We start from the raw sequence: 18,401 nt of genomic DNA, 5'->3' as shown, positions 1-18,401 counted from the left end.
ATATATTTAAAACTTTTTGTAGTTGGCAATATTATAATACATTTCTTGTATTACTCAGTTTTTAGGAGCTTAGAAAAATGCAATTAGAAAAATGAAGTTATGAACAAATGCTAAGATTTTTCAGGGTTACAATAAGACACACTGAAGTAAGTTAAACTAATTTTTATTATCTGTTTTGTGATGAATTGAAATATTAAGATAAGTCCGTAAATTACAAACATGGACATGTTAGTATAGCTAATTAGATTTAGAAAAATTGAGATGAGATTCTTGAAATTATTATATTTAGATAGATAAGTAAATAGATAAATAGACAGAGAGATGAATAGCCATGCAGAACTTTCAAAAATACTAATGTATTTATAAAGTACCATTATACAAAATATTTGATACAGGGACAAATGTCCAGATTCACTCCCCTGGGAATAATTTTATATAGTTCTGAACCATTTCAAGTTATCCATTGGCCCTTGTGATGAAGTGGAAATAACATGATCTTTGAAGTAAGAAAAGGGGCTTTTATTTTTAACCTTGTTTTTTATTAGCAGTCAGATGTTGAGAAATTCAGAGGAAGTGTCTGAGCTTGAATGCCCACAATGTCAAAAATGGGAATAACAATAAATATTTTCAAGGTGATTGTGAGAATTCAATTTAGTCACACATAAATTTCAGTGATGGACAATTACTAAATGCTTGATCAAGGAATATTTTCTTCCTTTTGCTTCCAGAACTCAGAAAGATTTTGAGTACCTAAGTCTAGGAATGGATTGACCTGGAAATAATTTAGTTGAAAGCCAGTGGGTTTTTCCAAACTATTCCTCTGTCTATTTCCACTGGTTATAAATTGACTCAAAGCATTCCATGATATGAAAATTATTACTATTAATATTTCATCTCTAGCTGATAAAGCAGTAAGTTTAATCTTAAGGGGAATGACTTCTGGCTTGGATACAGTCTTCATTTTCTCCAATATTTAATCTTTATGACTTTTGTTATGCTTTCCTTTTTTAAACATTGACCACAAGCAAAACATTGCAGCCATAATAAAATTAATACTTAAGATTTATTTATTATACATGGTCTACTATGATAATCACTGAATACCTTTCTAATGCTAAGGTGACAAAACTTAAAGTTGGGTGATCATTTTGCAACTTCATTCCTCTAATTTGACATGTTTACTTAAAAGCTTAAACAAAGAAGTTAATGCAGAAACAGAAATGGACCCAATGATAACAAGTGCGATTTCTGTTTCCATCATGTGTTTACTGCACCAGGACTGTCACTATGACTCTACCAGAAGCAGTAAGAAAAATTGGTCTTAAAGAATTTATATTTTAAGAAAGATAAACACATAAACTGTACATGTTTTAACACTTTTAGACAGCCTGCTATTTTGTAGTGTACAGAGAGTGGGTAAAAGTAGGTTTAGAGTTGTGAGTATTAAAACTGCATATTCTTGTTTTATTATTTATTATTATTGTGTTATTTTCCATACGAACAACTGTAAACCTACTTTTTACCAACTCTTGTATTTGAGAGTTGAAAAGAACTTAATTTTTCTAAAAGGTGGGAGTTTTTAATTTTCTTTTTAAAAGATTATTGTTTTATAAGAAAAGACAAATGCCATGTTTTTATTTTCATTTTATCAAGCTGAGCCTCATCGCTTTTACAACATCAATGCAATATTTTACTTATTCAGCGTTCTTTAAAGTAAAATTTACAAATATATGCAATATAGTAGTAAATAACTTAGTAATAATTTCTGTATGTCTTCTTTGAGTACTTTTGTCATATTTGTTGATTGTTCAATTGCTGATCTGTGACAGACATTGGTTTATATTTTATTAAATGCAAGTTTACATCTAAAAATTATTCTGCTCTCTTTCAGTAAATGTATTTCATTCAGATTGTAAAATTATCAGATGTTAATGGCATATCATATCTTACCATCAGCATAAACATTCAACTGTGTTTTCAGCCATTAACATATTTTACTTTATTATTCATAAATAGCATAGACTAGAAACTCAGATTTAAAAGGACATATTTATTTGTGATTAAACTTATTGTTGACATAAAGCAAAAATTTTGTAAATTTCTTGTATGAATTGTGTCTTTTTAGATGGCATATATATGTATTTGGTAAAATGAACTCAAGTAGTGACATTTTATTAAGCAATATATAATTCATTTTGAGATGCTGTGGGATTTTTTCTCAAGAATAACTTTAGGGGGCACTGTGCCGTCAGTAGAGAGTTCTCCTTGGACAGTCAGATCATCTTGTTTTCTTTCTTTGTATATAGACATATCTTAGCAAATTTTACAAGAGATATGTCAAAAGTATAATTCTTTTTTTAAATTTGTGTTTTTCACTAGGACACTGTGTAGAAAGATTTTAAAAGGTATTGAAGAGACTATATTTTTCAGAAACAACATTTGTATTTAATAGCAACCTGGAGCTGAAGTTTGTTATCCCCAGCTTGTTTTGGAGTTAGAAAAGAAACTATCCCACCACCAACATACACAGGAAAAAGCAGAAAAGCATCTTACCTGAGAGCAAAACTGCTGAGGTAAGAAATTTTACAATAATATCATTGATTGTACTACAATTGAAAAATAATCATGTTAGTTTTCTGTAAAATAAAAGAGCAGCTAACCAAAAACAAAAGTCAAGGTATAAGGAATCTTTTGTCAATTGTAGTTAACTGGAAGATCAGCAGCAAAAAGGGAATGACAATGACAAGAATGATACCAGTACATATTGGTGTTTCCAATGGCTTAGCCCTGTAAAACTCTCCCCGCGCCCCACTCCATCAATCATCTCTGACATATGTATAACATTGGGATTCCTAAGTAGATCTTTTGTTATCTGGAGCGATCAAAGCAAAGGCTTCTAAAGAAATAATATAACCTGTTAATAGAAACCCTTCCCCTTTACTAGTATCTTTCAGACTGATTATAATAAATTAATTCAATTTCTTCTGATAGAGCTACCTGAGTACTTTCTGTGGCTTACTTGCTATTAAAAACTATTAGCTAAAATAGTTATATAAACATGCAGAGGTTATGAATTTTTATTTTAAATATTTTAGGAACAATTAAAATGATTTCTTCATATTAGAAATGTATCATTAATATCTCTGTTCTTAATTTTAAGTTTCACTTTTATTTAAAAGTAGTACTTATAATACATGTGGATTTTATAGTAAGGAGGGAGGCTTGATTGATTCAGAAGAGAAAATATATATTTTTTGCATACATCTTAATTCCCCAGGAAAAATAAGGTCACATGTAAAAAACAAAGCAAATAGTTTTAAAGAAATCATAAGTACAGGGTGTGGCAAAAGTATGTTTACAGTTGTGAATATGCAAAACAGAGTTTATTCTTATATTATTTAGTTATTAATTATTTTTCCATATGAACAACCATAAACCTACTTTTGCACACCACTGTATTGAAATAGAGAGATATTAAAGAACAGTGAGGGTTTTTTTTTTTTTTTTAATGTTGATTTTTGGGAAACAGATGAACACATGCTATGGTAAAAAACAAGTTTAGTGTATGTAATTGATCTATTCACAGGGAGTTCTTATTTAACTTTTAGTATAGTTCAGTTATTAACTTATTCTACTGCTACTCTCTTTTGAAACCTATAACTCTTATAACGGTGGGATAATACAAAGAGTATGAGTAGGCAAATAATTAGCATTTCACAAATATTTTGTTATTATATATACATGACACATATTGTGTGTGTATATATATATACACACACACACACACATGAAAACATCTATATTAACAGTGTTGTTAACGATAAAAATGAAGTTATAAGAAATTTGGGTTGTTTATTTTGCTGGAGAATACACATTTTGAACATATTAAGGATTTAAGTCAGTCCCTGATTATTTCTTTTATCAAATACTAAAATGTTTATGTAAATAACTAATTTTACTTAAATGCTATATAATTAATTTTAAGCTTACATTTGTGGAAACATTGGTGCTCCAAGTGAGTTAATTTGTTTTTAGATACTATATCAATGCAATTATTGTTAAAGTTATTTATTTTCATGGTATTTAAGAATATGTGAAGCTCTTAAGGTGCATTGTTTTTGAATGTCATAGGTATTCAGGGTTTCACAATACTTTTTCTCTTCAGCATTTTCAAACACTCCAATTCTTTAGGGCTTAAAGCAATAGGAGAATTAAGAAAGGTAGAAGAAAGAATATTAGATAATCCCAGATTTTATATCTTTATCAGTGTTCATTGGAATAATTTTAGGAGATTAGCAACAGGCTAAGTGGATTTCTTACTTCCTCCTGTGAAATTTAATAATGTTCTTATCTCCTGTTTATGGCTTTGAAGAAGTTAAACAAAATTTATAAAGGAATTTCTTAAAACTCTTTGCCATTTCTTCCCATATAGGTATGTATTCATAAAAATCTTATAACATTTTTTTAAAATTTCTTATTTAAAATGAAAATTAGTATTAGGCACATGTAATGTCTGTTGCCTTATGGATTTTCTGATGGACAGTGGATATGGTTAATATTTTAAAAATCAGAAGCGTAATTTTAATTCTGCTTTGTACTATCTAAAATGTGTGACACCTTTAGGTGCTAATACTACCATGGAGTTTTCTACACCACAAAGTATATGTGTATTTTGTAGAATGTAATTTTATTTCACAATAAACAATATATTATATGATATTTTTGAATATTAGTTTGAGAGTACAGATTTTAAATGTAAACTCTTTTTTCTTGATATTAAGTTTTAAATTTATAAAAACTAGAATATAACATATTTTATGAAGTTTGATTATTTTTTAATTTTAAACTATAAAGCATATTATATATTTATTTGTAACTGCTCCTTATTTATTTAAATCTTTTTATTTTCACCTGTTAATTTTCAGAGACTAGATTTCCTTTTGACAGTCATACACTGAATTAATAGAAAGAATTGTCATACATTAATATGTACATATATATGAATGAATACATCTGTAAAAGAAAATATATTAAATAGCTTAATATTTTGCACCCCTGAGTAAGGAAAATACTCAAAATCAATAATGTTTTAATGAAGAATATACAAATATTTTAAAACTCACTTAAAGGGATAACTGAAAATATTTCTCTCATCTATATTTACTAAAAGAACTCCCCAAAATAGATTCATTTCATTTAGAAACATTTTAAGAGTGAAGGAGAATTGTTATTTGTGGACATGGAAAGGTATTTTTATGTATAGGGAAAAGAATCTTCCTTACTAAAAATATCTGTAGAAAAGTCCTTTTTGGACTAAATTTTGTCAGTTTTGTTTTTGTTTTTTCAGTAATTTATAGAAGAGTAATAAAATGACAACAAAATTCTCTTTAAGGAAAACACTTTTTCTTTTTCTCTAATATCCTAATTTTGTCCTTATTGATGTCATCTGGTCTTCTATTCAGACTACTATGGAACCAAAAAGCATCCGAAACCCCCAGGATGATAACGTTAGGCGTCACTGCATTGTGACCAGACCCCTAAGTAATCCCTATACCTCAATTTTTAGAGTCGCTAGTATAAGGTAATGACCTCTTGAAGTCAAATTTAAAACCAATACCCCAAAAAAGACCAGAGTAAGATTAAGAAACCCAGTAAAATATTGTTAACCCTTACAATTTGTTCCCCCTAGTGTCACTTGGCTTTATTTATGTTTAATGCCATTATTCCAGTAAATACGTTACCTTTTCTTTCATGAGCTTTTATTTATCTACAGAATCCCCATTTTCTGTTATAATCAAAATGTAATATAATATCAAATTCTCAATAAGACTCTGTCATTAAACATTGAAGGGTATTTGACTCTAAGACACACAGAAAGGCAACGGCTGCTTCGTTGATGGCTTCTTTAAAGAGCACTAATGGAGTCACCTTCTTCAGCAGCGCCTGTCTGACTCGGCCACCCATAGCGTGAAAGTTGAGGACCTCATTTGAATCTTCCCAGTTTCTTAATTGAGCTATAATCAAATGGATGTTGTGCTTCATAGAAAAGAAAACTGTGATGTTTTATGACTTATGTTTGCTCATTGGGAAACTAGAATTCATCATAAAAACTCATTGGGAATTTATTTTTAAAGATTCAGTTATTTTACTTTTATAAAAGAAAAAGCTAAAAATTAGAAATTGTGAACATCTAAAAATATTTCCACCATAATAGATATGAAGAAATATATGAATAAACATACAAATTATGAGCCCAGAATTTATATTTTATATATTGTCTTTTTTACCTTAATACTATAAATAACTCTGACAAGTATGTAATATTTAGCATTTCACTGTCAATATAACATGGTAATTATGTTGAAACAATGAGTATAGGAACACATTTCTGATTTTTTATTACATACTTACTTTGGCTCAATATTTTAAAATATTTAAATGTTTTCAAAATATTCAAACTTTGTGATTAATACCCTTTACCTTTAACATAAAGTATCTATTTTAAATCAGGTGTTAGCAAACATTTTTTTGTTAGGGATCAAATGGCCTATAATTTAGGATTTGCAAGCCTTATTATCATCTCTGTCTCAGCTACTTAACTCCACCTTTCTAGCATAAATGGAATCACAGACAATATAAACATAAATGAACATAAATGTGTTCTAATAAAACTTTATTTATGGAAACCAGCAATAAGCTGGATTTGGTTTATTGCCCTTAGTTAGCTAACCCTTCTCTAAATATTTTTATTTAAATATAAATTTTTTAAATAACATAAATATTCTTATTTTAAAACCTGGGTAATAATACAAGCTTTAAGATAAAATAAATAAATATATATATATTTGTCCAACTTCAGGAAAAACACTAATTTTTCCTGGTATCTCAGACTGACATTTTAAACTTGATAATTCCCAAACCTGACTTGGATTATGAAGTTCAGACTTAAGAGTCTCATGAGTTAAAATAATGTAATATTTACTACTTTTCATTTTCATTTCATGGGCAATTTCATTTTATTTAGTGCCAGTGACTGGGAGGTTGTTAGGCTTGGCATGTACTCTTGTGCCAACTAATGCTAAAGAGAAATATATATGAAAGAGGCTTTCTATATAACTCTGGATTAGTCATTTTGGTTAATTTTTCTCTTTCTTCTGAGCAATTTATAAAACATTTCCTATTTTTCCTCTTTCACACTAGTTTTCTTGCATGTGTATTAAGTACTTGTTTATTATAATCTAGATGATATAATGTACAAACTTTATGTTTTGAATATTGGTATATTGAAAAGACTCCACATTCTCTAAGATTTACCAAAAAAGAGAAAGAAAGAAAGAAAGAAAGAATATTTTAGTAAGTCTTATTTTATTTCTGAAATAGTTTTTAGTCCTTTTGGGAGCAGGAAATATGTCCCAGAGTAAATTGTCTTTTTAAATAATAATAATAATAATAATAATAATAATAATAAGTGACTTAGTTGGTTTAACTTAAAATTTTCATTCTGCTATTATAATCACTAGGTAAAATTTTCAAAAAGCAAAAAAGGTTGCTGATATGAGTGAATTATTTTATACTATTTTCCATGCAGAATGGTGTAAATTAATATTAAATCTGAAATTTAACAAAATGTACATCATAACCCCCTATTTACATAGTGATTTTTATTAGAGTCAGTATTTTGTACCACTAGTAAACTCTAAAATAGTAATGAATAGAAGTGTGGTCAGTCTCCAGATTTACTGCAGACATTGAAATACACAACCAAAAATTACTGTTAAGACACAATATCTTTCAAAAATACAAACAAATAAGAGAGGGAAAATGCTGAGAGAACTGGTTATATTGAATTAATCCACTTAAATCTCCCACATTTCAAAAGAATTGCTATGTATTGAGAAAGCCTTTAATAACATTTCTGTCTTCCTTGGAGCTCCTAAAGAGCAATGTGGTAGCAATAAAAAGTACTTTACCACAGGGATCCCTACAATTAAGAAAAGCAAAGACTGTAAAAGTTTGCTAGTTTTGAAATATTAGCTTGCCTCCTACTTAAATCTAAACAAAAGCACACTATGGCTCTAGGTCAGCCCAATACAGACAAAACCTGAACTCTGATTTGCCCCATACAAGGAACTATAATGGAGTGGAAGCAGCAGCTACTTAATATATGAGTTAAAATTACCCGTGACTGAAGTGAGCACATCAATCAAAAGTTTTGGCATGTAGTGAGCCAGACAAACCAGTGTGGTGAGCTTGGGGGCAGGAAAAGCCTCTGTTCTGCATTCAACTGTTTTCAAATTACCATGACATCCCTTTGCATACACCACCCGACTTCCAGCAGGTGGATTTTTGAGGTATTGTGCTTGGAACACAAAGATGGATCAAGTAAGAGCATTTGAGATAGTTTCCTGTTTTGTGTCTGAAAACTAGGGTTGCATAAAGCCTTCCAGATTCTTAGCATTTTTTAGTTGTTGAGGAAGGATAAACATAGATCCTGGAGAACAGAAAACCCAACAATTAGAGATGGAGCAGAAACATTTGTAGATGCTGATTTACGTTTTAAAAATTGTATGTCCATCTGAAAACATCTTGACATAAATGCAATTTGTCAGTTTAAGTAATTTCATTAAAAGTCCTACTGTGTCTGGTTGTCTTTACCAATTTCAATTAATTTCTGAATATCTTGAAAACTGAAAGAGAGCATTTTAAAATAATTATATGTCTAAATAGGAATTTTGTACAGCCATGTCTAGGAGGAAAGTGCGGTATGTGTTTATTGCAGAATACATCCCCTCTATCACAGGAGTTGAGTTATTAATCTTAAAGTGAATTCTGCCCACAGCTCTATATAACTACTTTCCACTAAAATTCTGAGAAGGAAATATGGAAAACCTAATAGGTGCATCAATAAAAATATGGATGTGCAGAAATATGATTAAGTAATTCTATCTGCTTGCTAGTTATGTTTTTTTCACTATGGCATGATATGAACATGTAAGGTACTGTATTTTATACAAATATCACATGCATTGTTAACTTTATTAGACATTTAAAACAACTCAGCACTGATTTAGTATTAAAATAGTTGGAAAATATTATAAAACTTAAATATTATAATTACAGAGTAATTAACAGTCTCACGTCTAACTATAAAGCAAACAGTTATAATCTGGCAGACACACAATATATGTTAAAGTGTTTTAGTTAAGGAGTCAGAAAATAACCAAACTAGCGAATGAAAATTGTAAGTGCTATTTAATGATATAAAGCTAGCAGGTAGATAATTATTTACTTCAATACTTGTGAATAGACACTGGCTAGAAGAAACAAAATTAAAACAAAACCCTTTTTTCCTGACCATTTTATCCACTGATTTGACCATTTGAGATGACTTTTAAGTTAACTACTAAATGAATTTAGATATCAATGTTTCTTCTGAAGCATGCTTCTTTTCTCCCTGTTCTTCAATTGTTGCATACTTTAACAGTTAAAAAATACATGGTCCTATGAGGGCAGAATATATATAACTTATTTTAATAAGTGAGACGTGAGACGTTTTTAAAGAGATACTTCTAGAGCTTTAGTTCTATGCACTAGGTAAGTCTTCTACCTCCCCACTTCATATATGAAATGATGAATTGGCTTAAAACTATAACTATCTCTTGCAGCATAGGACAATTTACTTAAAGTATTTAGTGCAACAGTTCCTATATTGCCAACAATTTTATTCTCTAGCAATACCATTTTTTATAATTTGACTTTAGAAAACATAAAAAAACGATGATAATACAACGCACATAAAACTAGTGGCAGTGATAACTGGCATACTTCCTAAATAAGTTAACATTATCTTGCAATAGTGAACATTTACAAACCTGACAGCATAGCAATAAACACAGAAGAACATACCCAAGATAAATGTGGTACATATGTACCAGGAAATGGCACACTGTCTATTATAGCAAACACTGAGAACATGGTAACTCATCAGTAGAAGGATACTTTCATAAATTGTGATGTATTTATAAAATAGAATATTACATAATATTGAAAATAAACCAATAACATGAGTGAAGTGTGGGAACATATTTCTAAGTGAGAGTAGAGTTCAAGGAGTCAATATTTAGTACAATAAAACTGAACAATGTATCACTTAGTTTGAAAACTAGGAAACACACAGGAACATTAAACAAAAATATCAGAGTGTTGGGAGCCAGTACAGATGAGGAACACACAGCCAGGTATCTGTTATTGCACTTAAATAAATACAATAAAAGATGATCTGGCAAAGGACGATCAATAATAGTGGTTAAGAACAAAAAATTATGATCAATCAATTCTGTGTGCTTTAAATCAGCAAGTAAAATAGCAATTTCTGCATGTGATAGTAAGCTTGGGTTGCCAAAACAAAATACCACAGACGGGGTGGCTTAAACAACAGACATCTCATAATTCTGGAGGCTAGAAGTCCGCGATAAGGGTGCCAGCAAATCTGGCTTCTGTAAGGACTTTATTTGAGGCTCGTAGAATCCTGCCTTCTTGCTGTGTCCTTACTTGGCCTCTTTGTATGTTCAAAGAAGCTCTCTGGTTTCCTTTACTTCTTATAAGGACAATACTATTGGATTAGGACCCCACTCTATAACCTCAATTACCTCCCCAAAGACTCCAACTATAAATTCAGTCATTTTGGGGTTTAGGGCTTCACCGGATGAATTTGGGGGAGTCATAGTTCAATCTGTAAGACTGCATAACAGTGAGAATATGACAATCAGATTTATTTTTATATGTAAAAGAATTTAGGAAAAATAAAAACTATATAAATGAAATATATTTAATTCTTAAAAATAAATATAAAGATTATATTCATAATAAAATTTAAATATTTTACATATTTAAAAATTCTTTCTAAAATGAAAAAAATATTAGTCAGTTTTATCCAAATATCAAAGTATATTGCCATGAATTCAGAAGGAATGAAGATATGGGAATATTACAATAGAAAATTATGCAATTTTCTTTAACTAAATATACAAAATTATTTATCTAACTAAAAGTTACTTTCAAGGAAGTTACTGTATTTATATGATTCATGATCTCAAAAAGGGGTAAATAATCCCCCTTTAATGGTAGTTTTGATTTAAAAAATAGAGAAAATTCAATTAAATCCAAGTCTTTAAAGAATATAACTATGTTAAGAACATCACTTTGAAGTAAAAAAATATGAGAATTATACTAATTATATCTTAGCTTCATTATTGAATTTGTTTTTTCTATGTAACTAATTTGAAAAATAATGGAATAATAATGTAACTTCTCTTTGTTTCATTAAAACAAATCTTCATACTTTGTAGATACAACTGACGTATGGAACTAGTCACTGAGAGGATCTTACCTCTTTGTCAAAGAGTAATATAAAGCCAATGTTTTTATTCATTTGAATTTACCTATTTTTCAGTATTAAGAAGTTTACAAGCAACATAAAATTTCTTCAAGTTGTACAGAATTTTTATTTTGATCTTATAATTCTGCACATTTATCAGAATAAATTAGAACACAAATATTGCATAGTTAAAACACTATAAAGTTATAGTTTCAAGATTTATTTAGCATCAGAGAAAGCTATTTAGAATATTTGCATAGGATATTTTTATCTTTATCTTAGTTTCTTCTTTAAGCTCTAGATGGACCTTAGCTAGGATGCATATTTACATATTTTTCCAGACAAGTGAGCACATATACTCATTTATATAATTACAGCTCATCAGTCTAGCTATTTTTCTGCAGCTTTCTTTTTAATTATACCTTTAAAAGCCTAAATGATTGTAGAAGAATACTTGGCCATTCTTCTAACCTTTTGATTATGAGTCACGGCCTAAGACTTCACTCTGTGTTCTTTTGCTACACTTTTTAAAAAATTACTTATGCAAATATAAAGGTCAAAAACAAAGTTTATTCATTTAGAGAGTTGTGCCTTAAAATCATTCCCCTGTATTTTCTCGGTGCATTTGTTTTGTGGAAGGTTCAGTGAGGCCAATGCAGATTCTGAACATGTGAAGTTTGGGATCCATGCTGGTTTACGCGGAGCTGCTCTACATCGGTATCCACAGATGAATGGCTGGTTGATGAGTGGCTGGTAGGAGCAGCAACAAGAACTCATTAGTGATGGAGCTTTAATCCAGAGTATGGCAAGATTAGGCTCTGTACTCTCTCATGCCAATATCTGCACATGTAAGACTCCCAGAATGGGGTAAGGGTTGAGGGTGGGGTGTGAATGCAGGATATGACAATGACTGAATGAATAATCAAGCCTGAAAGAATCCATAAGGTGAACGATATGTTTGCAAAATGGGAGCCAAGTTGAGAGTAGCCTTGAAATTTAATTAACAAAATTAGATTACTTTCCCTACCATCTTCTTGACTAGGTTTCACAAACTGCAATACAATGAAGCTCTATGAATACTCTTAATTGCATATAATTGCATTTCAACTCTCCAAGGTCAAACCTAAGCTTTTCAGAAGCACAAATATCTGCTTTATGTACATGCTCTTATGACAAAAATTTTGATTAGTTTTTTCTTCAGTGACTTACTTATCTGCTTTAACAGCACTGACCTTTGCTGGGAATGACTTCCTCTCACAGAAAAACACCTGGGCACCCAGGTTTTCCCGTGACAGAACTGTGTGAATTGGGGTCTATGTTAACAGGCTTAAATGGTTTAAATTTAATTTGTCTTTAGTGTCCCACCAACTTATTTTTTTTATGAGATTTTGCATCTAGAATTTTCCTTTTTTTGTTTTAATTTTTAACTAATCCACACTAAAATGGGAATCTTTTTAGATGTAATTTACCTCTGGACTCAAGATTCAAAGAAAGAGACATGTATTTTAAACATGATATCAGTGTATAAGTAAGAAAACCATCCCTCAGATTACCCCATGCAGGCTATACTATTCGGTTTTCAAATAACATCAACTCTTTTGTAAGGATGACAAGAGCCCTCTAAGCCCTCTCACCAAACTAAGGGATCCCTTCAGTAACCGTCTGGACAGTTGTCCAACCTCAAAGCTTATTGATTCATGAAGCAAGTAGTTTCACTAATTGAAGCCAAAGGGCTTTTTTAATATGTTAAACTGAAATCTAGTCTTTGTTTTTTACCTTTCTGTCTTGACATTCTTGAATCATAGAATAAGCCTATCCTTCCTTTCTATGGTAGAATAAATTGACCTATTTGAAGCAAGAAAGTGTGATAGAGTATGAAAAAATTTTAGTCAGGAATTGTTTTCTAAACCAAATGGAATAGTGACAATAATCTCAAAAGTAACCTGAAATAAAATTATGTACCCTGTAGGCACAGAGTAGTTTAAAAATATGCTTGACACAGAGCTACCAAGGAAATAAGTGAGATTTATTATAAAGTCTTATAAATTTAAAGTATAAACTTTTTATAATTTTTAAAAAGATTGATTTATTATTCTGGCTGATGTGGCTCATTGGATCAGTCACCAGCCCATGAACAAAACAGTGGCAGTTGGATTCCTGGTCAAGGCACATGCCTAGGTTGTGGGCCAGATCCCCAGTTGGGGACATGCAAGAGGCAACCTATTACTGTTTCTCTCAGGCATCAATGTTTCTTTCCCTCCCTTCCCCTCTGTGTAGGAATAAATAACAACCTCTACTATGAAAAACCAAGACAATAACAGTTGATCATTCTGCCATACTTAATGACACTTTTTTTCTTTTTCTTTTTTTTTTTTTTGGATGGAGGTATTCATAGATCCCACTAATGAGTAAAGCAGGCATAAGTTATAAATAACCATCCATCATGATGAAAAAGGAAACATTTTATTAAAGAAAAAGAAAAGAAACAATTGGGAAAAATATTTTGGATACTTTTGGTGTTTTTTTAATCAATTGCAGTTAAGAAAGATTTATATTAAAAATGTACATAAGCAATGATATAACAAACAACATGAGTTTCATATTATGATCAGGCTAATGTTCAGGTTTAATCATGACTGATTTTTTAATACTATTCTTACTTATAGAGCACAGTCACTTAACTATAACACTCAAGCATGTGTTAATTCCACATTTCCTCCATGTTTGCCTAGTCTCGTAAATGTTTGAGTAGATAATAAAAGCAAAAGGATAAGTGGCTTCATAACCTAAATTTTTTAATTTTGCAAATACGTTTGAAAAGTAATAAAGCAAGATAAATATAAAAATGTATGTGTAGGGTTATTTTTTGACTTATCATTTGAAAATATCAATATATTAATAAAACTATATTGTTGCTATATATGACATTCTTCTGGAAATTGAAAATTTTAACCTTCCATCAATAAGTACTGATTTTTCAGATAGTGAGAATAAATTGCACAAATCTATTTGCAATCTTCTTGAGTCTCAGCAATAAACCAGAACACTGTCAGTCGTAATGTTATTCAGAATAAATGGGTAATAGACCCAGAAAAATTAAATTTCTAGCTTTAGCTTTGACACTATAAATAATACTAATTAACTTGTTAAACCATGGTTGTAAAATATAAATAAGTTATGAAAATATATGGTATGTATTTAATATTAACAATTTTATTTTCTTATTATTTTAAACAATACTTACTGAGCCAAATGCATCACAGATGTCACTTATTGAGAGCATGAGTTCCATGCATTGTGCTACTTTCTGAAGTGACATAGTGCTAAGTATCTGTTTTTTATATATTTTAAGAATTGATGTATTCAAGTTATGAAGTTATTTATCCTTTTGCTTTTACTATCTACCCAATATTTATGAGACTGGGAAGGCATAAAGGAAATGCATATAAAATTAACATATGCTAAAGTTTTTTAGAGGGAAAACCAAACCATTTAGGTAAGAATTGTATTAGAAATCAATCATACTTAAGTAGAACCTAGCCCTTGTTCTGAAAGATATTAGAATCAATTTATTTAAAATTTATATAAATATTAAATATAAAAATAATGTATGTGTATATACATATAGTACAGTCATAGAATACAAGAGAAAGAGAGAAATTGCAATCCATAGTCCATGTATGAAAGTATGAAAAAGATACCATAATAATTCTGTGATAAAGAACAACTTTACAAAAGAAGTACTTTTTAAAGTGATCTTTAAAATTAAATGAGTATATTAAGTGGAGAAGTTAGGGAAAAGACATTTTTTAGACTGCTACAGAAAAGGGTATTTTACTGAGCAGGAATGACCTGTACATGGTCATTGAGAGACAAAAGTGAATAAAGAGATCTTGAATAGGTAATGCTAAGATACACAGATAGTATAGGAGGCATTGCTGGGGTGAACTTGGAGTACTCTATTAGTTATGGCATCAAAGCTATTGGTTTTAAGATAAAACGTTATTTTATTAGTAAGAAAGAAAAACTGTCAATTATACGATAATACAGAATTGTTATCAGCTGTCGTATATGCCTATGTGCCTATGTATCTCCTTGCCTATAGATCAATGATATATAGATAGATATTTTACTTATTCAATTAACTCTTAAATTCAAACATTGATTTTTATCATGTATGAATTATGTAACACATAAGAAGATACCGTGAATAAAGTAAATTGTGTAAGCTATTCTAAAATAATTTAATGCTTGTTTGTTTTTCCAGAAACACTCTTTTGAATAACTTTGGCTCTTAAGCATCAAAATCCATATTTTCCATACAATCGTACCCTCTTTGCTATCAAAAGCAATTTCTAACAGAGGGTTCCATTATCATCTGGAGGATATTCTTGTAAGAGCTTGACACCCATTTGGCAAGTTTAATGTACCTATGACGGAAAAGGCAGCCATGTCACAACTGTTGCCATCGACATGCTGATTCATGATGTTACAAAAGGAAAAAATAAGATTCTAATGGTGAAGGGTCTTAGAAAAACTTATAAAATAAGTAAAATTCAGCAAACAATTGTCAATGTATATTTTCTTACTTAGAGAAGCATACATGATTTTATAGTCATAGGTACAACGGATTGGATTTTGTTATCTTTATTAACATCTATGTTCCAGCATTCTATTTACCACTGCCAAGGCAGGCATGTTCAGTTTTTTATAATCTGATTTACCTTTTACGTTGTGTCAACATAGTTATTGGCAAACATAATTAAAAGCAAAAAAGAATAATCTCTGAAATATCTGGTTATTTAGGAAATTATAAATCTGTAAAGTTGAAGAAAGTTTTTAAAAGTGAGAGCCAGTAACTTTGATACCTATTTGTTACATTTAATAAACGTGACCTAACCAGCAGCCACATTTTATCTAGGCAAATTCTCTCAGTTATTAAATGGAAAAAAAAACTTTAAAATACCATTTTCCTAATGATTTTCTTTGATTGTGAAGCTTTGCAAAATAAATTGCATATACTCTGATCTTAACCTGAGGCCATATAGTCAATAAAATGAATAACAATGTCACTGAGAATTGCCTAACTTAAAGATGCGCAATATGCTTCATAAGACTCCCTTGATTTTTTAAAGGCTTGATTTTAAGATGCATGCATATTTAACAATATCAAATAATTTGTTCATTGAGATTGAGACTGATGGAATTACTAGACAGATAGACAGACATACAGATAGACAGAATAGAGAGAGACCTGATAACAAACAAGTGAAACCATGCAGTGTATATTCAGTCAGGCAACCCTGCGTCACACAGTATTGAAGTCTGGAATAGAGGTTTGAAAAAGGACACCAGATACATAAGGGAGTATTTTTCAGTCTAAACTAGTAGCATAGTCTAAAATATAAAAATAACACAACAGCAACAACAGAAGCAGCATGCAAAGCATTTCAAAACACAACGTATAAGAGTAAAGTATTGCAGAATAATTACACATTATTAGTTTTGTATTTTTGAATACTAAAACAGAGGGATTAGGAATCTTCCTATTTAATATAAGATCTTGATATTAAAGAACACTTTTACAACATGCTAGCTTTCTTCAGGAACTCAAACTTAAATATAGGGAGAAAGAATGCTTTTAAAATACATGTTCTAAAATTTTCACTTTTAGAAAACATTGTTAATATCATCTGAGTGTCACTGCATTTTAATTTATTTTCAAATATTTTTGAAATTATTCACATTATGAATATGCTCTATATAGCTGGTTTCCTTTTCCAAGTGGAAACTTTATAAGCACTTCAAGAAAGTTTTATTACAGATTCTACTAGGTGACACCCATTTCAGAAGAAAAGACAAATCTATGCCTCAAATAAATATATTATGGCCATTTTCATTGCTTCTGTGTCTTATTACAAAACTGCAATTGATTTCCTCTAAGTAATTTACTCATTGTGAGAGTGAATTCAATATTCAAATAGTTCATATGTTTAAATAATATATTTTTGTTTCACTATATGGGCAGCATAATTTAAAAGATTTATAATTATATGTCTCTAAGAATATATTTAAAAACAACTCACACACCATTAAAAGGGTTGGCAGTTTTTCAGAAGAAAACAAAGTTGAATATTTAAATCATTTAAAATGTCAGGAAATTATGTAATATTTATTTTAAAATCTCAGATACTGTATATTAATTTTATATTTAAAGCAGTACATCTGGTTAAGAATCAAGGTGGTTTTTCCTAACTAAACTATAAATTAAATATAAATTACTTTTGGCTTTGTTGAATTCAGTAACATGTGATATAATGTTTAACTAATGTAATTATTATATTCCAGAAAAACATATTTTAATGGACTGGGAATTAGAAACAGTAAGATTAAATATAAAATAAGCAAATGATCACTAATTTTAATCTTTCTAATAAATGGCCAAAGGTCTGACTAAACAACAGTGCATGTACAGTTTCCAACCGCTTTATAAAAACCAAAGAGAGGTCCTAAATTGAGAGAGATTGTAGCCGAACTGGAAAAATAATACAAAATTGGGCTATAACTCCAGAAGCCAGTTTCATTAAAGGAAAAGATCCTGATATTGAGAAATCTGCTGATGAAAATACTCAAATCCAACAAGTAATTGCGTCAAAAAAACAGATCACATAGGGTATGCAAACAGTGGATAAATGAGATCGGAAAGGTACTTGGGTATGTGGAGAGACAGTGTAATTCAAAATATGAAAGGAAGTGAAAAATCAAACGAAACAGACTAAGCCTCCACTCTCCTTTCTTTCAAAGAGAAGGCTGGCACGCCAGAGTTTATTTCAGTTTTGGCCAAGGAAATTGTCCCTTTAAGCTATGGGAATGATTGTCTCTTTTTAACCGCCTTTTCTCCCTGCAGTACATAATCACTGTCTGTCACACTTTGATGTCATAATCATCCGCGGAAGCTCCACCGCTGAAGAGTAAATCTGCTTAACTCACAAAAAAAAAAAAAAAAAAAAAAGGAAAATTGCAC

This window comes from Furipterus horrens, unplaced genomic scaffold (genome assembly GCF_987537825.1).
Source record: "Furipterus horrens unplaced genomic scaffold, mFurHor1.1.pri manual_scaffold_6, whole genome shotgun sequence".
NCBI lineage: Eukaryota > Metazoa > Chordata > Mammalia > Chiroptera > Furipteridae > Furipterus > Furipterus horrens.
Note: the sequence above shows the minus strand (reverse complement) of the source record.